The 23902-nt window shown below is 37.7% G+C and overlaps 1 protein-coding gene across 2 annotated transcripts in view; it reads left to right on the top strand.

Moving 5' to 3' along the window:
- Positions 1 to 20756, top strand: part of KHDRBS2 (KH RNA binding domain containing, signal transduction associated 2) — a 620233-nt gene extending 599477 nt beyond the window's left edge. For both annotated transcript variants that reach the window (XR_010175991.1, XR_010175992.1), the window contains one exon: positions 18419 to 20756. The gene's annotated coding sequence lies outside the window, so the exon portion shown is untranslated. The remainder of the gene's footprint in view (positions 1 to 18418) is intronic.
- Positions 20757 to 23902: the final 3146 nt, after the last annotated feature.

Below are 23902 nucleotides of genomic sequence, written 5' to 3'. Positions count from 1 at the left end.
ATGCCCTTATACACATGCCCCTTACACATTCACTGCACATTATTAATGCATTTATACACATGACATGCATAATGCCCCTTATGCCGAACACTAGTGCACAACCAGCTCTGCTTAGATACAGATGTGTCCTCATTAATCTTGCCTCAATGCGCCATGCAGCAGGAGATGCCTGGCGTGAGTCACATGGAAGCACTGCTAACGTCGGGAGCCTTTTCTTGATGAAAATGCATTTTATTTGCATTGCTATATGGCTACGATACACAAGCAGCTTCTGCTGATTAAAATGATATGCAGCATGCCTATATACTGTGTTTGACTGTGGCTGTACCTGCATACAAAATGCTACACACAGAATATAGGCATGTCACATATCATTTTAATTAGCAGAAGCTACTGGTGCCCCTAGGCACACCAAAAGCCCTAGGCATTTGCCTAGTTTGCCTATGCCTAAGGCCGGCTCTGGGAGGAGAAAGTGAACTCTCAGGCTAAAGTATAACTGTATGAGGAGTCAGACACAGCTATACAGTCCAGTACATAGCAGAAGCACAGACACAATTACATTAAATATGCTGAACACAATTCTCTTAAATTACATATACAGTAAGAAAACATTAAAAACTGACATGTCTTTAAGGAAGACCTGTGATGTACCCTATGTATGTAGGATGATAGTGACCAGCCCTAAGGAGAGACCATGACTAAAAGATGCTAATGTATAGTTACATCATATGTGTAAAATGGATATGGAATGTCAGACAAAGCCATAATCTCAGTAAAGAGTAACTGGATTAAACCTCTGCTTCATTATGATGGAAAGGCAAATCTAGATAGCTATGGTACTGCAATTATGTCTACCACTTCCATAAGCAGGACTAGAACATAACATGTATTCCCTACAGCCTACACTGGTGAAGCCTATCACCTTAGTAGGAAAGGTGCTTAGTAATACTCCTGCTGTAATACATACAATGCATACTGTAACTTGTAGTATGGTGTGAGATAATGCCTATTGCACCAGTAAGAGGGGAGCAGGTATAGGCAGTGTGTGTATGTCAGACAATTTGTATCATAAGTGAAAGGAGGAATAAAGGCTGTGACATGAGAATGACACACATATTCAAAGAACAGATAAGTAATCTATCCTTACCAAATAGAACCTCTAATGCCATAATAGAGATACAGATCAATAACAGTAATAAACAATGTCACCCTTATGATTTAATCCCAGCACTTCTCAATATTGCCTAACATATCAGGCAGACACCTTACTATAGGACTATTTGCTTATGCCTGAAACCTAGATGACAAGTCGCACCAGGTCTAGGAATTAATATACTAGATGTCATATTATCTTGCAGCCGGGTTTGTTCTTATAATCATCTAAGCATACACAGAACCAACACACACAATGCCAAATAATGGAGCAATGTTGTTTAGAATTTATGACCATCTGCTTTCTGATGTGCTGTCTTAAAATACTGCTAAACAGATATGTGAATGTAGCTGAGTAGCTACAGTCTGTATGTTATTCCAGTATCCTGTAGCGTACAGGCCTATGGTGACAGTAACAGTAGCTCCTCCTTCTTTGAAACATGCAGCAGGTTTACAGTAAAGTCAGTTTGCCAGGAGTGGGACCTGATAGCATGATATATGGTAGGCATACTACATGTGGAGCTACAGCATGACAGCAGATAGATTACAGATGTAACCACGCACATCGTGGCTACATCTTACCATGATCGTGCCTTGTTAGGCACAACTGCGCATATGTCTGGGGCACGTGAACTTCTTAGATCGGCATGCACCCCATTCACATGAATTGGAGCGGCAAATGCAGCAGCTCAGCATAGCTAGCGCTAGGCGCAGGCATGTCTAGATGCTCAAGGAGTGCGCGTTTACCAAAGATGTAGCCACGATGAGGCCAGCTAATCATGTAATTGGGTCAGCAAATCATGTAATTAGGCCAGCAAATCATGTAGTACAGCTAGCGGAAAAAGGTTCTTAAATATGCTAAAGGATAACTACCTGTTGCAAATAGTCGAGGAACCAACCAGATTAGGGACTATACAACACCTGGTACTAACTAACAACGTGGAGATAATAGCGAAAACTGCAGTAGGCAAGACCTTGAGTAACAGTGATCATAATATGATCACATTCGACATTAGCATTCAAAAGCAGCACTCTAAGGGTACAACTAAGACTCGTATCTTTAAAAAAGCAAATTTTAACATGCTGAAACACACACTAAAGGACATAGATTGGGGAACTTTGTTTCAGGGAATAAACAAGGCCAAAATGTGGGATGTTTTTAAAATGATGCTTGTCAAATATACCCGTAAGTGCATTCCCTTGGGCAGTAAAAATAAGAGCACTAAATTCAAACTAATGGGGTTAAACAAAAAAGTTTAGGAGAAATGGATAAAAAGAGGCAAGCATTCAAAGCTTTCAAATCAGATGGGAAGGTGGACCCATTCCAGTACTACAAGGAATGTAACAAAAAATGCAAAAAGGAAATCAGAGCAGCTAAAATAGAAAATGAAAAACAAATCGCTAAAGAGAGTAGAACTAACCCTAAAAAATTATATAAATACATAAATAGTAAGAGGCTAAAAAAAGAGAATATGGGAACATTAAAAAGCGAACTTGGATTCCTGATAAATGATGATGATAACAAAGAAGCTGAAATATTGAACACATTTTTCTCATCAGTGTTTACTAAAGAGGAACAGATTCTGGGATTAGTGAGTAAAAATAACAATAGTATTGATAAAGGCCCACTACTAAATACCTATCTGTCTGAGGAAGTAGTCCGTGAACGACTAAAAAAAAATTAAGACTAATAAATCCCCTGGCCCAGATGGCTTACATCCTAGGATTCTGATGGAGCTAAATGCTGAAATAGCAAGGCCACTGTATCTGATTTTCACTGAGTCACTTAGATCAGGCATGGTACTAAAGGACTGGCATATAGCGGATATAGTCCCAATATTTATAAAGGGTATTAAACTTCATCCCGATAACTATAGACCCATTAGTCTGACATCAATAGTGGGGAAACTACTGGAGAGTATACTAAGGGATAGCATACAGGACTACTTGGAGAACACCCATGCTATTAATAAGAACCAACATGGTTTTGTGAGAAATAGGTCATGCCAAATTAATTTGATTAGCTTTTATGACATGGTAAGCAACAATCTAGACCAGGGCAACGCAATAGATATGGTTTATCTGGATTTTGCAAAAGCTTTCGACACTTCATCACAGGAGGCTGATTTTCAGATTAAGGGACCTCAGTATAGGAGACACTATTTGTACATGGGTGAGCAATTGGCTTGATAACAGTCTGTCAATTTTTTGCAGACGATACTAAAAAATGTAGGGTAATCAAGTCAGATGTGGAGTCTCTTCAGAGCGATTTATTTAAACTAGAAGTTTGGGCAATGAAATGATGTACGAGGTTTAATGTGTAAAAATGTAAAGTTATGCACTTTGGGACTAAGAATAAACAGGCAACCTACCAATTAAATGGGGAAAAAATAGGGGAAACTGTATTAGAAAAGGATTTTTGGGTGCTCATTGATAGTAGATTTAGCAGAAACATGCAATGTCAATCTACAGCAACAAAGGCAAATAAGGTCTTAGCATGCATTTAAAGGGGAATTGAGACAAGGAATGAGAGCGTAATCCTGCCATTGTACAAATCATTGGTATGGCCACATGTATAGTATTGTGTACAGTTCTGGGCACCACACTATAAAAAAGACATATTAGAACTTGAAAAGGTTCAGAGACGAGCTACCAAACTGATTAAGTGGTTGAAGACACTGGACTACGAGGAGAGGCTTTCTAGGTTAGATATGTATACACTAGGAATGAGATGACTAAGAGTAGATATGATTAATATTTACAAATATATAAAGGGGCAATATGCGAGCTATCATGTGAGTTGTTTACCAAGAGACCTCTACACAAAATGCGCGGCTTGAGGAGAAGAAATTTTGTACTCAGCGCAGGAAGGGATTCTTCACTGTAAGGGCAATACGTATATGGAATACACTGCCAGAGAAGGTTGTAATGGCATTTTCAGTCAATGCTTTTAAAAATGGGTTAGACAAATTTCTAACCAAAAAAGATATACGAGGATATAGCCTTTAACCTAAATAGATTAGGGAATGCAATATAATTCAGGTTGAACTCGATGGACTACTAGACTTTTTTCAACCTCACCGACAATGCGGGTCATTCTGACCTGATCGCACTCTAGCTATTTTTTGCAGCGCTGCGATCAGGTCAAAATTCAGCAAAACTGCACATGCATATGCACCGCAATGCGCAGGCGCGTCGTACGGGTACAAAGCGGATCGGTGCTGGGCGATGGATTTAATGAAGAATCCATTTGCACAACCGATTGCAAGAAGATTGACAGCAAGAAGGCGTTAATGGGTGTCAACTGACCGTTTTCAGGGAGAGGTTGGAAAAACACAGGCGTGTCCAAGTGGAAATGTTATATGGTATGTGTCGTATTGCAATGACTTATAACTGTGGCACAATTCTGCTGCTATGCATACAAAGATACACTATTGTTGCTCCACTGGCCAGTCCATCGGAATTTGTATCTGCCTATAGCAGGCACAAAATGTATAACTGACAGTGGCACATCTGCAGCTGGTAGCTATCCCGCCAGTTATCACTCAGAAACACGCAATGAATTGACATGGAAAGCAATGCAATTTCAATCTGCATCTCTGTGTGGTAACCATCACATAGCATGCGCAGTTCGGCCCAGACACTCTGAACTGTTCCCTCTGTGTTTGTACATTATGCATGCCATTCTGTAATCATAGTGGTCGGAGACCAGTGTCAGACTGGTACATAAAGGACCCACTGGGGAATGCAGTGGTAGTGGCCCATGTTTAGGGCTGTGGCCAGTCTCCACAGGTGGTGTGTCCAGCAGTCGCAGAGGTTTGTCTAACCATTAGAGAGTGCATTGGCTTGACCCCTTGATAAATATATAAAGTAAATACTGCTAGTGCATGCAAGATAATGTACCAGATTAATAACAACAATGCACTATAGAAATACAACTCAGTCTGTGCTGTATAAGGTAGCATGTATAGTGTATAATTCAAGTGCACAGTGTGGAACCTAATCCCTAGAAGAGGAGGTGGGGCCCGATGGGTACACAATGTCACCATCAAGATCCCAGCAAAGTCCTTGTAATCGTCACTTGCAACATCGTGTACCTTGGATTTGGAAGTGTGTGCGACTTTCAGCTTTTCCTGACACGATTACACCTGGGAGAGTAACTGGTGACACCTGATGCAAACATTGTATCCCTATCCACTGATATTTGGTTACATGCTTTTAATTCTTGTTTTATTGCGAGTGTTCTGTATAAATAAACGCTTCTCATGTGTGACAATACTGCACTATGATCTTTTCTCTTGCTCGGAAATAGGAATTTCCTTGGATGGAATACAAAAGTGGAAAAAGGACACAGAAAGAATTTGGGAGTCACAAATTGGTCTTTTCGTTGCCTTTTATTGGTTTTGTGAATTTGTGCCAAACTGGTCATTTCTATTTCTGCAATACAAATAGTAGTCACCAGCGCTAAGTTGTAAAAATTAAAAATAGTACTCTAATTTAAAACAAATTCAGGACGGTAGGTTATGTTGAAAAAGGTATGTAATAAATTTAATAAAAATAATATCATAAAATCACAGATGCCTATATAGCATAATTAGGAGTTTAAATGATCATATAGAATGGCACATCCACATATTTCCTCAACACATGTTAATTCATACCCCGGCTAGGACTTCCTCTGGAATTATGTCCATGAACTTATTGGAGAGTTGATGAATGCAATGGAGTGAAGAATGTCCCTTTTAAGCATACCAATGCAAGCGTTTCAAGCAGATAGGGAAACCTCCAATTTCTCCGCAAAATGGAAATGTCCAGGGAAATGCTGTCCAATTGATGCCGTGTGGGTAATGGTGATGAAAAGATCCAGCGATGTTGAGGATAGTTTTGAGGATGTGACCAGCAGTCTCTAACTCGACGCGTTTCGCTGGTGTTGACACCCAGCTTCCTCAGGAGTGAACTGGTCATTTCTATTTCTATGTATACAGTTTTTTGGAATAATTGTGGAGATTTCTATTGTCTTTCCAGTGGTCAGCATTGTTCATAGGCAGCGCAGTTACACTGTATGTGAATTAAAATTGTCATATATTTCCAGAAGACTGTAGCAACCCTTCCACGTGGGAGGATTCTTCTGAAGACTCTGGAGAAAAGCATATTGCCCACCACTGGTTTCATGTATAAATAGATTAGAGGTGCTTCATTGCTAGGTTGCACTGATCAATGCTACAATGCAGAGCAAAAGGCCTTTATGCTTGCTTAAAACTAATTTATGTGCACCCCAAAATGCACCCCAACATCTCTAGTACACTGTACAGAGGCAGTACTGCCCACTGCTGCCCAGACTGGCAGTGAGTAATTCCCTGACCTCCCCGCCCCCTGAAAACCATTTTGAGCAATGTCAGATGAATGGCCCCCGAACCTTAGGTAGATAGGGCTGACTCTGTGTGCCGGATTTATAAAGGAGCCCCGCCACCTATCAGCGCTGATGATCACAGCCACATATTGCCTTTAATTAACAGACAGATGTACACTGCTGTCTGTGAATTAGAGGCAGCTCACAGGCGGTGTAACTGGCACTGTCAGAGTCTGCCTGACTGAGTGCCAAACTAAAGAATGCATAATGGGTGGGGTCCCTGTTACAGACAGAGCAAAGTCTGCTGTGTTCTTGCTCCCACCAAGGTACATGCCCCTGTTCCTGCCACCCTCTCACTGTCACCCACTGCCTCCCTTTGCCACACATTGCCTCTTCCTTTCACCCAGGCCTCCCGCTGTCACTCACTGCCTATTCCTGTCACCCTCTGCCTCCCCTGCCTTCTAATATCACCCTGATTCCCCCTGCCTTTCTCTGTAACACACTTTTCCTCTCCCTGTCACCCACTGCTGTGTGGCATATTGTTAACTTGGGTTGGGGTGGAGGAGGGGGCCCCAAAATATATTTTTGCACCTGGGCCCCTACTCACAAGTTCCGCCACTGACACTGAGAGTGGTGTAATACTGGAGACTACTGTGGCATGCAGATGAGTGGGGCCACTGGAGGTGCACATGGACCCCCTCCTCTGTTAAAAGGCCCCTGCATCTGTATGTACATGTCTTTGCAGAATACAAAACATGTGGATAATAGACTGTTAATAAACATTAGCATAACCTCTTCATTAATTAGTTTAAATGATTTATTCTAGCATTTTTGTAGGTAATGTTGTACCTACATAATGATAATTATTACAAGACAATAACAATACTTAAAAAAAATATGTCCAGACCAGTAGGCTACACTTTTATTGCAGTTTCCCAACCACATGTGATACTATTTGAGGTTAAATTTCAAGAAATGTAGTCTTCTATTTTGTGGACATCCCTTTAGCAGATTGCATATCTAATATGTTGAATCCATTGGAATGATGCACAATGAATGATTTTCCAGTTGTTAGTGTATATATGTGTATTTCACACTATGCATGAGAATGCAAATGCATGCAAATGTGTGATTGCATAGTAGAATGCATTGTATAGACATGGCCTCCATTGGGAGGGGGAGATCGCAGTCCCATGTCCTGACATAGAGGGGTGCCCGCTGCTGGCTTCTTTCTGCTGATACCAGGAGTCTCCACATGGTGACATTTCACATATTTATAGCTAAGAGAACTAAAAGTGGGTTTACTCAGTCAGTCACATGACACACAAAACAGCATAAAACTCAAGTTGACAAGCCTTACAGCGTTATGCTGACTATGTGAACAACTATGCTGACCTTAGAAGACCCATAAGTGCCACACACCCTCTTCTTCTACGTATTTTTTTTGTTTAGGTTTGTGGAGTGCCGATCACCTTATACATGTGTGTATGTATGTATGTATATATATATATATATATATATATATATATATACAGGTTGAGTATCCCATATCCAAATATTCCGAAATACGGAATATTCCGAAATACGGACTTTTTTTGAGTGAGAGTGAGATAGTGAAACCTTTGTTTTTTGATGGCTCAATGTACACAAAATTTGTTTAATACACAAAGTTATTAAAAATATTGTATTAAATGACCTTCAGGCTGTGTGTATAAGGTGTATGTGAAACATAAATGAATTGTGTGAATGTACAGACACTTTGTTTAATGCACAAAGTTATAAAAATTATTGGCTAAAACTACCTTCAGGCTGTGTGTATAATGTGTATATGAAACATAAATGTATTCTGTGATTAGATTTAGGTTCCATCACCATGATATCTCATTATGGTATGCATTTATTGCAAAATACAGAAAAATCCCATATCCAAAATACCTCTGGTCCTAAGCATTTTGGATAAGGGATACTCAACCTGTATATATATATATATATATATATATATATATAAGAACAAAAAACTCTTATTGCGCTATTTAATGAAAGTTTAAAATAATTAATTGAATAGGCTGCCTTGTCTCACTGGGTTCCCTGTTAGAAGGAACTCAAGAAATAATGGATATACAACAATAGTGGGACTGGTGCCTCGGTGCTGGTGCCTCGGTGTTCTATCTACACCCTGCTACTTATTGCATCTATTACCGATGTGACAAATAGACCCAGAAAATAATAAGGTATTAGTGCGAGGAGTAGCATTAAAAAGTGTATAACTTTTGATACAATTTATTTCAAGAATTCATAAAAAGTCCATATTCACATAGACATTTGAATAACATTTACAAAGCTAGGAAAGAAATGTTTCCCTGATATTAACAACAGCTTAAAAGTCACTGCATGTAATAATATACAGACATATAGAAGTTATTTTTCAGTCTCCTCCTTATGTTTAGAGATCACGGTAAATGTATCAGATCTCCAACGCATTTTGTCTCATTGTGTCTCAGGGTGTAGATAGAACACCGAGGCACTAGTCCCACTATTGTTGTATGTATGTATGTGTGTATATATATATATATATATTAAGGTATGTATGCATTTATTGTATCTTTGACTATTCTCCCATTTATTTGTATATTTTTCATATTTTATATTTTAAGTGTAGCTTAACTTTTTTAGGTGTAGCTTTACTACATGATCCCCCTTTTGATTGATCCCTACTTTTGGCACTATGAGTTCCAGTATTGGAATGCAAACTATAGCCAAAGTAGGCATATTGGCCTGGAAGCCACAAGTAACATGTGCCTGTTATTCCAGCAATGCAACGCAAGTCAGGATATCTGGCAATTATAGTAAATAATGTATCTGGAAGTGTTAAACTTAGAACATACAGGATGGATGGCTTTCCACTCTATGTACAGTTGCTATACTGTACATAGAGTGGAAAGCCATCCATCCTGTATGTTCTAAGTTTAACACTTCCACTCCAGGCTTTCCACTCTATGTACAGTATAGCAACTATTTTTCAGTTGGTCATTATCCAAGTCACCCTCCTTATATTTATTTCCTCAACTAGTCCAGATATTTGAAATAATGCAAGAGAGATCAAGCGAGAGCAAGAGGATACATATAATAAATGATGTGTATAGAAATAAATAGCATATGAGCTAGTTATATTATAATTTACAGGAGATTTGATGAGTTAATGTTTCAGCAAATTGCATATAGTATTGTAGTTCTTGTTCTTTGCAATTGTATAGTTTTTTAATTGTGTTGATACAGTATTTATATGAGTCTGGCTTACAAGGCTATTTAGTTTTGGAAATAGGTTAAAGGGCTGAGTTGCATGTTTTGTAGAGAGATTTTGAAATTGTTAACACTGGGCCTGATTCATATTTGTACACAAATAAATAGTTTATTATGTCCAATATCCTATCTAAAGTTATGTGAGATCAGGGAGGCAATATTCAAATGTTTTTTTTAGGCAAATCACACCCAGACATCTCGGGTTTAGCTGCAAAAAATGACTAAACCTTACAAAAGTTCTGGGCGTGACACGAACAGTTCTATGTGGGCACCTAAATGGGTCACATTTAGCACATTTCAGCTCACCAGTATGGGGGTCTGTGATCTAAAATGGGTCTCCCCGTGGCTCATCGTGTCCCAGTGGAGCAAAAATGTAATTGCTCTGTTGAACGCCATCTAGTGGTGGCTGCAGGGATAAACAATTGAATTTTCAGCATAATAGCATCTCTTATATTTGGGATTAAAGTGTGCAGTCCTAGGCCCCCTTCCCCCCATATACTCTTAGTATTGTTAGAGGCTTGCCTTCCAGGAAAAATACAACCTGGTCTTATTACATCAAGGTTGGTCCGCACCCATTGTCCAATAGTACCAATTTTCTGTACTTTTCACATGCACAGGACCCATTCTGCTCGTGTGCGAATGGGTCCTGCAACACAGGATGTAGAGTGGCAGCAGACTGTCAAAGACTGACAGTCTGCTGTTCTCTGGGGGTGGGAAGGGGGAAGTGATGGCCTCTGTATGTGAAAATGGAGGCATGTTGCCATAATTTAAGGGGAGGGAAGAGGCCAGGGATCTCCATCGTAGGAAGCAGCTGTGATAGCAACTCTAACCACATCTGAATTAAGCCCATAGTATTTTGTATGATTTCGATAATGTGATCAGCCACAAATTTTGACATACAGTATGGAAGGGGCATTCCCAGCTTGGAAATAGCTATGATTTTTATTCCAATATTTAAATTGGAAATTTATTCTTATCTGAGGTTACTGTAAAGACACATGTCAAAACAGGGATCAAATTCTGCTGAAATGTAGCGTAAAGCTTGTTAATACGGCCATCCAGGCCAGGATCCTTTTTTTTAGGAAGAGATGCAATTGCCAGATGGAACTCATCCTTCAACCATGTTTTGTTTAAAACTTTACACTTGGCCTGCTATACCTATTGGAGGTGGCTGGGCAGTTAGAGTGATAGTCAGCAAAGGCGTTATCAAAATTAAAAGGGTTTGTAACTTAAGATTTATATTAGACAATAATTAAGGTTAATTAGGGTTAATGCACCTTTAACAGAGAGCTATATTAGTACTTTATATTCTTCTGATTATTATTATTATTATTTTAAACAGTAACTTATTTATCACCAGCATATTCCATTGCGCTTTGCAATTGGGAACATAATAGTAATAAAACAAGACTGGATAATAACAGACAGACAAAAAGGTTCTTGGTGGGTTGTGTGATCCAGTTACACAGGAATGTTGTCCTACGGTTGGCATGACATGAAAGTGAGAGAAAATATGTAAAGTTAAGCGTGGACTGTATCATGGGGAAGCTTATTGAGGTTATGGGGTGATTCTTGAATTGATAAACTTGCCTGAAGAGGGGAGTTTCCAGGGAATGTATGGAGGTTTGGAGACTAGAGGAAAGTCTTATTGTGCATGGGAGGGCATTTCACAGAATGTGTGCATCCCAAAAACTCCTGCAACCATGAATGAGAGCAGGTAATGAGTGTGGTTGAAAGAAAAAGATCTTGTGCTTATCAGAGAGGTTGAGCTGGGCGATATTTTGAGAAAAGCAAAGAGATATACTGTTTGTTGGTGTAGTTTAGTTACTAGCCTCATGAGTAAGTAAAAGTATTTTTATTAGTGGAAAACAAGTAACCATTGGAGAGACTGAGAGCAGATGATAAACTTTTAATGAGAAGTTCAACCTCACAGGTGAATTAAGCCTTGGGGGTGCCCGGTGAACTTAAGACAGGAGGGCCCCAGTGGAAGGTGGAGGATGTATATTAACTTGTGCATACCTCCCAACATGTCCCATTCCAGGAGGGACAAAATGCTCTCTACCTGGACTTCCCACTTAATATATGATGGTGCCACCTGTGTTGAACTATTTAATTGATATGAAAGGTACTTCAACACAGGTGATTGCAATCATAAATTAAGAAGGAAGTCCAGGTAGAGAGCATTTTGTTCCTCCTGGAATGGGTCATGGTGGAAGGTATAGAGTGTGTATATTAAATTTAAACCAATAGTGTATATTAGTTTAATAATTCCTGGGTACTGTTTATAGCTCCACCTAATTGAAAGACAACTATTTTCGAAACTTTTCTTGTAGTGGAACAAAGACAACTTAACCTTAAAATACACATAGAAAAATAAAATAATTTATTATGTCACATGCAAGAACAGCAGCAGCCTCTGTACTACTTACACACTGGTACAGGACTCAGGACTACTTTCTGTGTGTGTCTCTATCTCTAGACCCAAATGGTTTAGTAGCATAACAGTTTACACAGGACTCAGACACCCTGGTGAGGAGGAGGAGAAGCATGTGTCACTTACAGCTCTCTCCACCCTCCTATCTCTCCTCTGGTTAGAAAGCTGTGTCGTTAGCTCATGAAACATTATATTTCTATGTCTATGCCTGCACTGCGTACTGTCCTTCTCACATTCCAGCTGCCGGTTCTGCTGCTGCTTAAGAGGGAAAGCTAGTGATGTCTGTGTGCTCTGGCTGGGGGTCCCTGACAAAGGGGAGCTCAGGGAAAAATATGCCCTGCATCCCCCCCTTAATCTGGCTTTGACTGTACCATTTTATTTTGGATCTTATCAATCTTGTTCTTGAAATAGGAAGTTAGATCTTGTGATACTGTAGTATCTGGTGGCTTTGGCATGTGAGTAGTACATAGTGATTTAAATGTATTTAAAAAGTTGTTTTGATCAAGCTTGACCAGAGATCAGAGTTTGGAAATATATTTGTTTGGCAGTGTCCAGAACCTTTCAATAGGAGTTACAGATACAGTAGTGTTATATGTGAGAAAGTTACTTATAGTACAAGATTTATTCCACTGATCTACTTTACATGAGAATTTTGGTAGGTCCCTTGTTACTTTAGAATGACATGGTTGACATATAAGTGTGGAATGTGATTTGTAGCTAAAGTCACTTAATTGAGGACTATTTCTAGAGTTTGGTTCAAGTGTGATACAGCAATCTCAGGAGAAATAAATGCAGAAATTGTTGACAGCTATTATTGCAGAGAAGTTATGAATTAATTTATTAATAATTAATTAATTAATTTAGTTATTTATTTATTTACAGTTTCTTATATAGTGCAGCATATTCCATTGCGCTTTACAATTGGAAACAACAGTGATAAGACAAACTGTGTAATAAAAGACAGACATAGAGGTAGGAAGGCCCTGCTCACAAGCTTACTATCTATAGGGAAATAGGAAGGATGCACAAGGATAGGCGCTATCTGTAGCATAGCGGTCCCACCAGATTGCAAGGACAGTCTTGATGGATGTAATTAGATATGACTGCTTCTGAATGTGACATGTTGTTGAAAATTAATAGTGTTAATGTTCTGTAGGTTACAGTAGACGTGGTTAACTTCATTGACACTGAGCTTGAAGTAATGGCGGAGAGTATGCAGATGATAAGGTTGTTATCTGATAGACGGAAAGAAGTGTTCATTCAGAAACAGCATTGGCTGGTGAATACAAGATCATGATTGTGCCCATCCTGATGAGCAGAGGAGATCAGAGAGAGTAATTTGGATATTAAAACCATCCATGATAATGGTGGGAAAGTCAGAGGATAAATAGACTGATCAGCTTGACTGCACATATTAGTGTCAGGGTAGAGTTGAAACCAATAAAAAGGGACAACAGGTATAAGAAAATCAAATAGATGGCAGGTTCACAAACTGGTAACTAAGGCAAGACCAAAATACCAAGCAGTAACGGACAAAAAAGCTATGATTTGTAACCAGAATAACAAAGAAAGACAAAATGTATTAGTACTCACATGACATATCATGAGGAGAAAAAGACAACTCTTTTTTATGGGGGCACTCTTATTAGTAATTTAAAACTTAACTTTTATTATAGAAAAAAGACTCACACAAACATACTCACATGTAACATATAATTAATTAAGTAGAAGCAATTTCAGGTGTAAGTAGCTATGCCTCTAGAGATGTCTCTATATTAAAATAAAACCATCTGACTATGTTGAAGTCATTGTATCATAATTGATACAATTTTTTTTCTCTGTAAGCATTTAGTTACATTACTGCAAGTGATAACTTTTGAAGAAACACATCCACAGCCTACCATCAGAAACAAAATTACCAACTTTGCACCTATTACATACCTATTATGTGTGTTAGTAATCAATTGTGCAATATGGCAGCTATTAGTCCCCAAATTGGATTGATGGTTAAACTAGTTAGTATGATACAATTTATAAATATATATATATATATATATATATATATATATATATATATATATGCACATATTGTGTGGATGAATTTGTTATTCAGTCAGAGATATACATGTGTTTGACTTTGCAACAATGAAAGAAGATAAGAAGATTATATAGATAGAAAGAGTCAGAAGGAAAGTGGGGGAAAAAAAGTGGCAAATGCCTGGTTTCTGCTTTTCAAAATCTGCTTAGAAGCATCGAATTTCCAATGAGAGGACCACCTGGAGCACATGCACCAATAACTCTTATTGTCCAATTATGGGCAAAGTTAATGAGAGTACAGGGAAGAGATCCCTAGCCAAGATAGAACACCTATATTGCTCAATTTTTATAGGCCCATTGAAAAATAGTCGTAATGAAAATATTGCATTAATGTGATGACCATGTCACAATTAAATTTGTAACATCCATGGAAAACAATCAAAAATAAGGATAATCCTTCTATATTTATTGTGGATATATATCACAAACACTCAGATTGAATTAACAGTTACTAGGAAAAATAAATTTCATATGCAGTGACATCCAGGATTTCTACTGTCCTCAATCATATCTGCCGACATAGAATTGAAGATGAGAGAATCCTTAGGCGTCTGTGCAAAATGAAAAAGGTTTGCTTCTGCTGTCGGTATCTCAATTAACAAGTTAAGCTGATGAGAGAGCACCGAAAGGAGAAGAAATTTGATATAATTGCTCTGTGAGTGATAATATATCCTTATTAGTGTATCCAAGGATAAATAAATTGCATCTCAAATAGCCAAGTACCTAACCATTATAACCCTCATATAGACTATAATTATTGTTTGCAATGTACATGCTATTAATTGTCACAGAATTGGGGTCAATAGGTTAGAAAAAACATATATAAAAACTTGGTACTTGTGCAATAAATACATATAAATTGCATCTAATTTGCAAACAGCATCTTACATGCACGCCACCAATTATCACGCATATAAAATGGAGTTTATATTCCCACCTCATCTATATGTATATATCTTTATTATTATGTAATTAGATAGGGATCTCCATTAATTACGTGATATTAACTGCTGGTTTGGATCAAATTGAAATAAATAAACTTATCTGCTGCAAATTCTCTAGGAACACATGCTTGAACCTGTGTCCATCAGGTGTAATTGATGCAACACTCCCAGATTTATTGTAGGCTATTCAAAAGGATTTGAAGCGAGTCTGGCATCAACGAATGTCCTCTCACAATCCAGCCCCCGTATGAGGGGCAACAGGGATAGCCGTCACTCAGGATATTCTGGGACGGGTCTGGCGGCATGCAGCTCACCCCCTCCAGTCCGATCCTAAGTACAGGGGCAGCAGAGGTAGCCGTCACTCAGATCTGTTGAGGACGGGTCTGATAGCAGCAACTCTACGTTCCCGGTCCGGACCCGTGTGCAGGGTCAGCATATGTAGCCATCGCTGGCAGCGTGCGGCTCACCGATCTTGCTCCGGGTCTGTGTATGGAGGCATTTTTGTAGACTTTAGCTCATCATTCGATACCATCCTTCCAAACACACAATTTTTTAGATTGTATAATATGGGCTTTTCCGTAATCTTATGTAATTGGATCTTTGACTTCTTAACTAATAGACCACTGCAATTAAACTGGGTAATTCGATGTCTCCGGTATTTAGAATTAGTACTGGTACCCCCTAAGAATGTATCTTGAGACCCCTCCTCTTTTCATTATTTACCCACGATTGTATTTCTCAGGCTGGTACTATTCTAATTATTAAATTTGCGGATAATATGACAGTGGTGGGTCTCATCTCAGATGGTGATGAAAAGGCCTATCGTAAGGAGGTGGATATGTTAGTTAAATGGAGTGAGAAAAATAATTTAATTTTAAATTTGGCCAAAATGAAAGAGCTAATCATTAAGTTTAGAAGTGGAATTGTTACCTCTAACTATCAATGATCTGTTAGTAGAGAGGGTTACAGATTTTAAATTATTAGGAACTATTATTTCAGATGACCTGACATAGTCATCAAATAAAGCAACTATGACCAAGAAGGCTCAAGAGCAGCTATTTTTTCTTAGGAAAGTTCGAGCTGCTAATATATCTAAGACAAATTTGATTAGGTTTTATAAATGTGTTATTGAAAGCATTTTGATGTATTGCATTACAGTCTGGTATGGGAATAGCACAAAGGGAGATTGTAAGCTTTTGGAGCGTGTGGTACATACTGCTGTGGGTATTATAGGCAGTGAATTGGCGTCAATTCATTTTATATATATATATATACTGCCGTCCCATGAAACAACATTGTTCAGGATTGCTACCATCCTTTTCATCATATTTTTCCTTCCTTCCGTCAAAAAGATGGTTTAGGTGCATCAAAGCTAGGATATCTCGATGAAAGAATAGCTTTTTTCAATCTGTAATTGTTGGTTTTAACCAAAAATGGTGAATTGCAACTATTTGTGTGACCTGGATTGTAATTTTGTTGCTCTTTTACAAATACAATAAAGAATTTCTATCTATAGCTATCTATCTATCTATCTATCTGTCTGTCTGTCTGTCTGTCTATCTGTCTGTTTATCTATCTGTCTGTCTATCTATCTATCTATCTATCTATCTATCTATCTATCTATCTATCTATCTATCTATCAAGTATCTTTCAGTAGTGGGTATTATACTCTCCTTTCTTTAACAACTTTAGTCCGAAAGGGAACTTCTTCAATGCAAATTAGTTAAGATTGGCATGCCTCCCTACTTAATAGATGTGTAGACAATCTTTCATAATTTCTAGATATGATTTTTAGGAAGGGGGCACTAAATATTCTTAAAAACATGAAGCGAGTGGGTGTTTTACATTTACTTGAGTTCTTTTTATAGAGACAGTCAAAATACAGTAGCTGCTATATCAGCCTCTTTTATGAGCATTTTTTTTGGCTGCTTAATGAGTTAAGTTTAAACTTGATGATTCATTGCATTGCCCCCTTTTTTGCACTGAAAACTTATATCACTGTAGTTTTAATTCACAAACGCTTTAAAAATCAGGTAATATCCTTATTAGCTTTGATAGTGGTCTGAGGAGATTTAGTAGAGCTAGGGTATTAGGGGTACATTTACTAAGGTGGGAGGTTTTTTTAGAACTGGTGATGTTGCCCATAGCAACCAATCAGATTCTATTATCTTCTAGAAGCAGCTAGATATATGTTAAGTAGAATCTGATTGGTTGCTATGAGCAACATCAGCAGTTCTAAAAAAAAATCCCATCTTAGTGTGCAGCAGTAAATGGATTAATTTTTTCTGTCTGGTGTCTTATGATTTCATATTGTCTTGCTTATTATTATTATTATTACAATACTTGACTAGTTATCAGCCTGTCATAATGACAGCAATGTCAGTGCCGGCGGCTGTGCGCACCTGAATAGAGCAACACTTTAATTGCTCAGTTGTGTGCCATCTAGTGGACATTGGCGCACAAAACACTTAAATTCCCTCATAGAGGTGAGAAGCAGTGTTAGCCTTTTATTATATAGGATTATTTACAGTGATATTGTCTAAATTCATCTCTGTTCTATGTGTGTGTGTATGTGTGTGTAATTGTTTTGTCACTGTTTTTTGTGTCATTTGTTGGAGGCTATTGCAAGACAAAGGAAAGGGATTTAAAGTAGTAAGAATATGGAGGAGAAAGATAGGGAAGAAAGTGGTAAAGGAGTATAGAAAAGAAACATGGGCAGATATGTAGCTGGATCAGACATGTCTCCTCAGAACCAGCATATTTACCTGCAATTAGTTAATTGTGGAGATGCACACAATCAGGGTCTCAGCTGCAAAAACCATCAATGGATCATACATTAAATGTATTTCCACCTTTGAGAGCTGTGGAACACTGCATGATGAGTTTTTCAGACATCATACAGCACCTCAAAGAAATCCCATGTTCAATCGAGAGGTTCATCCCAAATGCAATTCCTGCAATCATCCACCCAGCAAGGTAAACATGATGCAGTAGTTAGTTTAAAAATATTATTTTGTCAATACTGTTATAGTAATAATTTCATTTGCTCACAAAAAATAAATAAATTAATTTATGGGTTAATAATAAAATGTTAAATATAATCATGTTCAAACACTAATACTAATATGTTTAAATTTACAGGACCATTTCGCTTGTATGTTTCGGATGCTGTACAACTTGACATTAGGAATGACGATATAACTGCAGAGACCAAGGAAGACACATTTTCTCCTTTAAGGAGAACTTTGCCCCATCTATTCGAGTTGAAATGGGAAAAGTGGCATTCACCGATGTGATCCATCAGCTATCATCTGTAGAGGAGGGTAATATAAACTCCCAAAATCTATGATACTGTCCTATGATTAACTGACCATTTAAGTGAAATCTAACAAATTAGCACACTGGTAACTTCTGAAACAACTCCTCCTCCAAGGCAGAGTGCACAGACCAAGGATCAGAGGAAATGGGCACAAAAGAGATCCTAGGGGCAAGCCACCTTATAAAAGGCAAAACCAACATATCTTGATACATTCTTTTGCATTGCTACATTTAAAACAAATTAGATTTAATGTTCAACATTGCAAATTCATCTTTCTTCTCTATCTGTTATATTGCACTGCAGGATATATTCGTTAAAGCAGGATTAATACTTATTATTGCAGTTTTAGCTGAGCACAAAAGAAAAAGAAAATTTTGTAAATTCATTTGTTTATATTCCATCGCCTTAAGTTGCATCAGTGTAAAGTGCTTTAACTTAAGTTATGCAATGGCTCCGTAGAGGTGACAATCTAATTTAAATACACATACAATGTTAATGGTTACAGAGCCATATGCCATAGTACACTCTACTCTAATGAGCATTGTTCTAAAATAAATGTTATTTTGTAAAACTAGAAATCATGTAATGTCATTTTCAATGAGTCTCTGTCTGACCCGCCTTCCTCTGTATTCTCCACATCAGCAGATGGTTTAAGGACCTCTAATTTATCACTGTCTACTACTACAGACACATTTTTATTTTGATGTACTTAAAGCAGTATTGTGTAGTATGGTATAAAAGAAGCAACTGTCACCCATCTTTGCAGTGGCATAGAGGAATTCACCACCTTAATAATCTGGGCACATTCAATTACTCCCCTAATGGTTATATGTGCCTTTTTACATTAGTGTTAAGCAGGACTTTATGAAGTCACAAGAAGCATCATTAGCCAGGACTGATACTCATAGCCTGGAATATTTCAAATTACACACATCATATGTGGTTTATGTAGCAGACATGCATTGCAGTTAGCATATGTGAGGCATATTCAACAATACAAAACTGTAACATACAGTATCTCAGGATAGCCAGCTACAATTTGTATATTATATTCATGTTAGCATCACAGAATCCTGCACATTCAAAGAGTGATAGTAATGACAGTTGTGTTTATACCTGTGCACTGAGTGGAGGTGGTCTCGAGCCAATATATGTGCAATCTATAGCAGCCAAGAGATAGGAAGATTATTATTATTGTTATTATTATTATTATTATTATCATCATCATTTATATGTATGGTGCCTCAAGGGTTCCACAGCGCCTAACAAAGTACATAAATAAATGAGGAAAACAATGACATACAGTACAAGACAATGTAGGACAAATACATGGTATATTAGCATTGCTGCATCAGGGGACAAGTTATTAATAATCATCAGGGTGACAGGTACCAAGGGTTAAGTTCCATTGGAGTAGATGATAGTCTAAAAGAGGGAAAAGCACATGAGGGGAGAGATCCCTGCTCATGAGAGCTTACATTGTGAAGGGAAGGGGAAGACAGACACGGGTGACACATATGGGGTAGAAGTGAGCATATACCAGAGGGTAAGGATGAGGGATGGGCTAGAAATGAGCATGCAGAGGGTTAGGATTACAGATGGCTGGATTTGATGAAGTATTGGATCTTGAGAGCCCATTTTAAGTTTTGTAGATAGGTGAAGAGTCTGATGTAAGGAGATGTAGAGAATTCCAGAGGTAGGGAGCACCACAGCCAAATATTGGATGCTGGAATAGGAGGAAGTAATCAGTAGGCAGGAGAGGCAGCATGAAGTTGTGGAGCGAAGAGGGCAGGTGGAAGTGGAAGGGGAGATAGGGTCATATATGTAAATGGGAGAGGAATAGTTGATAGCTTTGTAAGTGAATTTGAGAAGCTTGAATTGGATTCAGAAGGGGAAGAGGAGCTAGTGTAGGGCTTGTAAGAGAGGGAAAGTGGATGCTACATAGTACGGGTGGAGAGGAAGATGTGCCAGGCAGTAGCATTAAGGATAAAGTAAAGTGGAGAGAGGCATTTTTGAGGGATGCCAGATAGGAGGAGATTGCAGTAGTCCAATCTGGAGATGACCAGTGAGTGGATGAGGGTCTTAGTAGCATCCAGGGTGAGAAAGGGTCTGATCCTGCAAGAGGTACTCAATGTACCTCATGACTAGTGAAATAGTACTGTGTGTTTGTGAAAACTTATTAAGAAAACTAATTGGGAAGAAAATGGTTGTTGCCAAAATAATGTAAATATTTAGCTTTTTTAATCTAAGCATGATACTGTCTTGTGGAACTTGAACCAGTACAATTGCTATACTGTTAGTTTAAAGAACTTAAATAATTCATTTTTTTTTTATTTAGCCATTCCTTTATAATGATGTAGGGAATCGGAGCAGATTGTAAGAATAGTATTTAGAGAAAATACAGGTGCACACTAAATACTAAACAAGAATATTTAATTCAGAAAAGGCATAGTAGTAGCAATTAATATATAAACAACACAGGAGACCAATATTCTTGCAAAATTGAGATACTTTATTAATGAAAAATTGAGGACATATATTATAAATCCCTATGAAGGTTATTATTATCTGTAATAAGAATTTTTGTAAAGGGATTTAACACACACACAGTGATACATTGTGGTACTTTTAATTTCATAATTATTGTTTATTTGTTGTTGTTTTTCTTAGCAGGCCTTTTAACATTATTGATAATAAAAGTAAAATTTCATAGAGTCCAATTACTAATAATTCTGTTTGTATGCCACTATAAGACCAACTCTTTTCTCTTCTAAACTTGCTTCAACATATAGTGGCAACAATATTGTCTATGGCTGTACCTCCAAATGTGATTACTGTATACAGTACTTATTATGTTGATATATACTAGTGTAGTAGTCCTTTCCTGGTCCCCTTTTCCATTTCATTATTCTAAAATTAATTATAGTAGCCTGTCTAAATATGTTTTATTTAAATCTTTTCTTTTGTCTTTCTATGACTAATCTAGTTTTCTACCTATCCACAAACTTTTCCTCTCGACCCTGTACTGTAATCTTTTATACTGGACTGTTATGTGGAACTGTATTGAACACCTTTTCAAAATGAAAATATATTACTTGCAAAAGTATCTGACACATACTGTAATTTGTCATAAAAATCAATTATATTTGTAAGCTATATATGAAACCATGCTGACATGGAATGGCTAAAGTCAGACTCAAAGCTTGATTATTTACCAATTTCATTACCTTTAAAAAAAAACAATTTGTGACACTGACTTGGTTATCAGAGAGTTCTTAAAATATAAAGAAAAAAATCTAAACCTGATGCTGATATGCATGCCAAAAAAGTTACATTTTTGTCTCATTTTACCACATGATTCCATCTGTGGTTCCAATAAGTATTTTTTTGAGTATCCAATTTCCTGCGGTCGATGACTGCAGGTAAATGTATCGTCGGGGGCTATCCTATTAGCCCCGATGCGGCGGCCCCACCATTACCAGCATCTATTGTGGATTATGCATAATACGCGATAAGCAGTTGCCAGGTCCGTGATAACACATGAGATTGGGGATTTAACTCCGAATCCATGTGTTTTCGCGCGATAGTGGGTCCATTTTTGGATGATGAAAATGGAACCTAATTGGATACAGTGATATCTGTCCATTTTCACATGTGGGAAATGGATTGGATTTAATTGGATACTCCCTTGTGCTGTACTTTCAGTCTTGCTGTTTGGAAAGACTACGTCACAAAATTACTGGACATGGAGTTGGTGTCTGGCAGTGTATTTTAAAATTCTGAAACCCCAAGATTCAACTAAAATGTGCAGTTCTACTTTGGGTTCATCTTTGCCTTACTTATCATCCTTCTGACTGAACATGGGGCAGTATGCTCGTTCATCCTCTTTTTGGCAGATTTTCAACTGTTCCATGCTTTTCTTTTTTATTATTATTATTATTATTATTATTATTATTATTCTTGATTGTGCTTAATGGTAATTCAAGCTGATTACTTTTTTTATATTAACTTTCCTTCTATTTGCAAGTCCACAACCTTCTTTGAATTACCAGAACTTCAGTCTTAGCCATGTTGATGGATGTCAGGGATTTTACATGTGTATAACCTCATATTTATACCCCAGAGAAACAGGAAATAGTTATAGCCAACAATGGCATTATTGCACTCTAGGAGCAATAACAAAAGAACATATTTTTTTTGCACTAAGATGTATTCTATTCTAATTTAGGTTTATTTAAAATATTATTTTGATGTATCAATAATTGACCCCATGTGTTTAAAATATACACTATTCTTTAAATAAAACAAAACTTTTGTAGGAATGATGTCTCTTTTGTGTTTTATAAAAAAAATTGTTAATGTTTTATTAATATTTGAATCATTATATATATTGTTAATTTTCTATAATTGTTTTTGTCCAATTTTTTTAGGGGTACCAGTAATCCTGGAGTTGCTTCCGTCTGGCCACTCTACCATGCAGGCCTGATTGGTGGATTGCTGCAGAGATGGTTGTCCTTCTGGAAGGTTCTCCTCTCTCCACAGAGGAATGCTGTAGCTCTGATAGAGTGACCATCGGGTTCTTGGTCACCTCCCTGACTAGGGCCCTTCTCCTCTGATCGCTCAATTTAGATAGCCGGCCAGCTCTAGGAAGAGTCCTGGTGGTTCTGCACTTCTTCCATTTATGGATGATGGAGGCCACTGTGCTCATTGGGACCTTCAAAGCATCAGATATTCTTCTGTACCCTTCCCCAGATTTGTGTTTCGATACAATCCTGTCTCAGAGGTCTACAAACAATTCCTTTGACTTCAGGCTTGGTTTGTGCTCAGATATGCACTGTCAAGTGTGGGACCTTATATAGACAGCTGTGTGTCTTTCCAAATCATGTCCAATCAACTGATTTTACCACAGGTGGACTCCAATTAAGCTGTAGGAACATCTCAAGGATGATCAGTGGAAACAGGAAGCACCTGATCTCAATTTTGAGCTTCATGGCAAAGGCTGTGAATACTTATGTACATGTTATTTCTTAGTTTTTTATTTTCAATAAATTTGCAAAAATCTCCACAAAACTTTTTTCACATTGTCATTATGGGGTATTGTGTGTAGAATTTTTAGGGAAAAAAATAGTTTATTCCATTTTGGAATACGGCTGTAACATAACAAAATGTGGGAAAAGTGAAGCGCTGTGAATACTTTACGGATGCACAATAGCTCAATTTTACACCAACATAATTAATACTGGTTTAACTTTCTTGGCATGAACATGTCCAACTATTTCTTACTCTATTTTTGAAATTTTAATTGT

Source organism: Pseudophryne corroboree, chromosome 4, assembly GCF_028390025.1.
Source record: "Pseudophryne corroboree isolate aPseCor3 chromosome 4, aPseCor3.hap2, whole genome shotgun sequence".
Taxonomy (NCBI): domain Eukaryota; kingdom Metazoa; phylum Chordata; class Amphibia; order Anura; family Myobatrachidae; genus Pseudophryne; species Pseudophryne corroboree.
The sequence above is the reverse complement of the archived record's forward strand: the minus strand, read 5'-3'. Positions and strand labels throughout refer to the sequence as shown.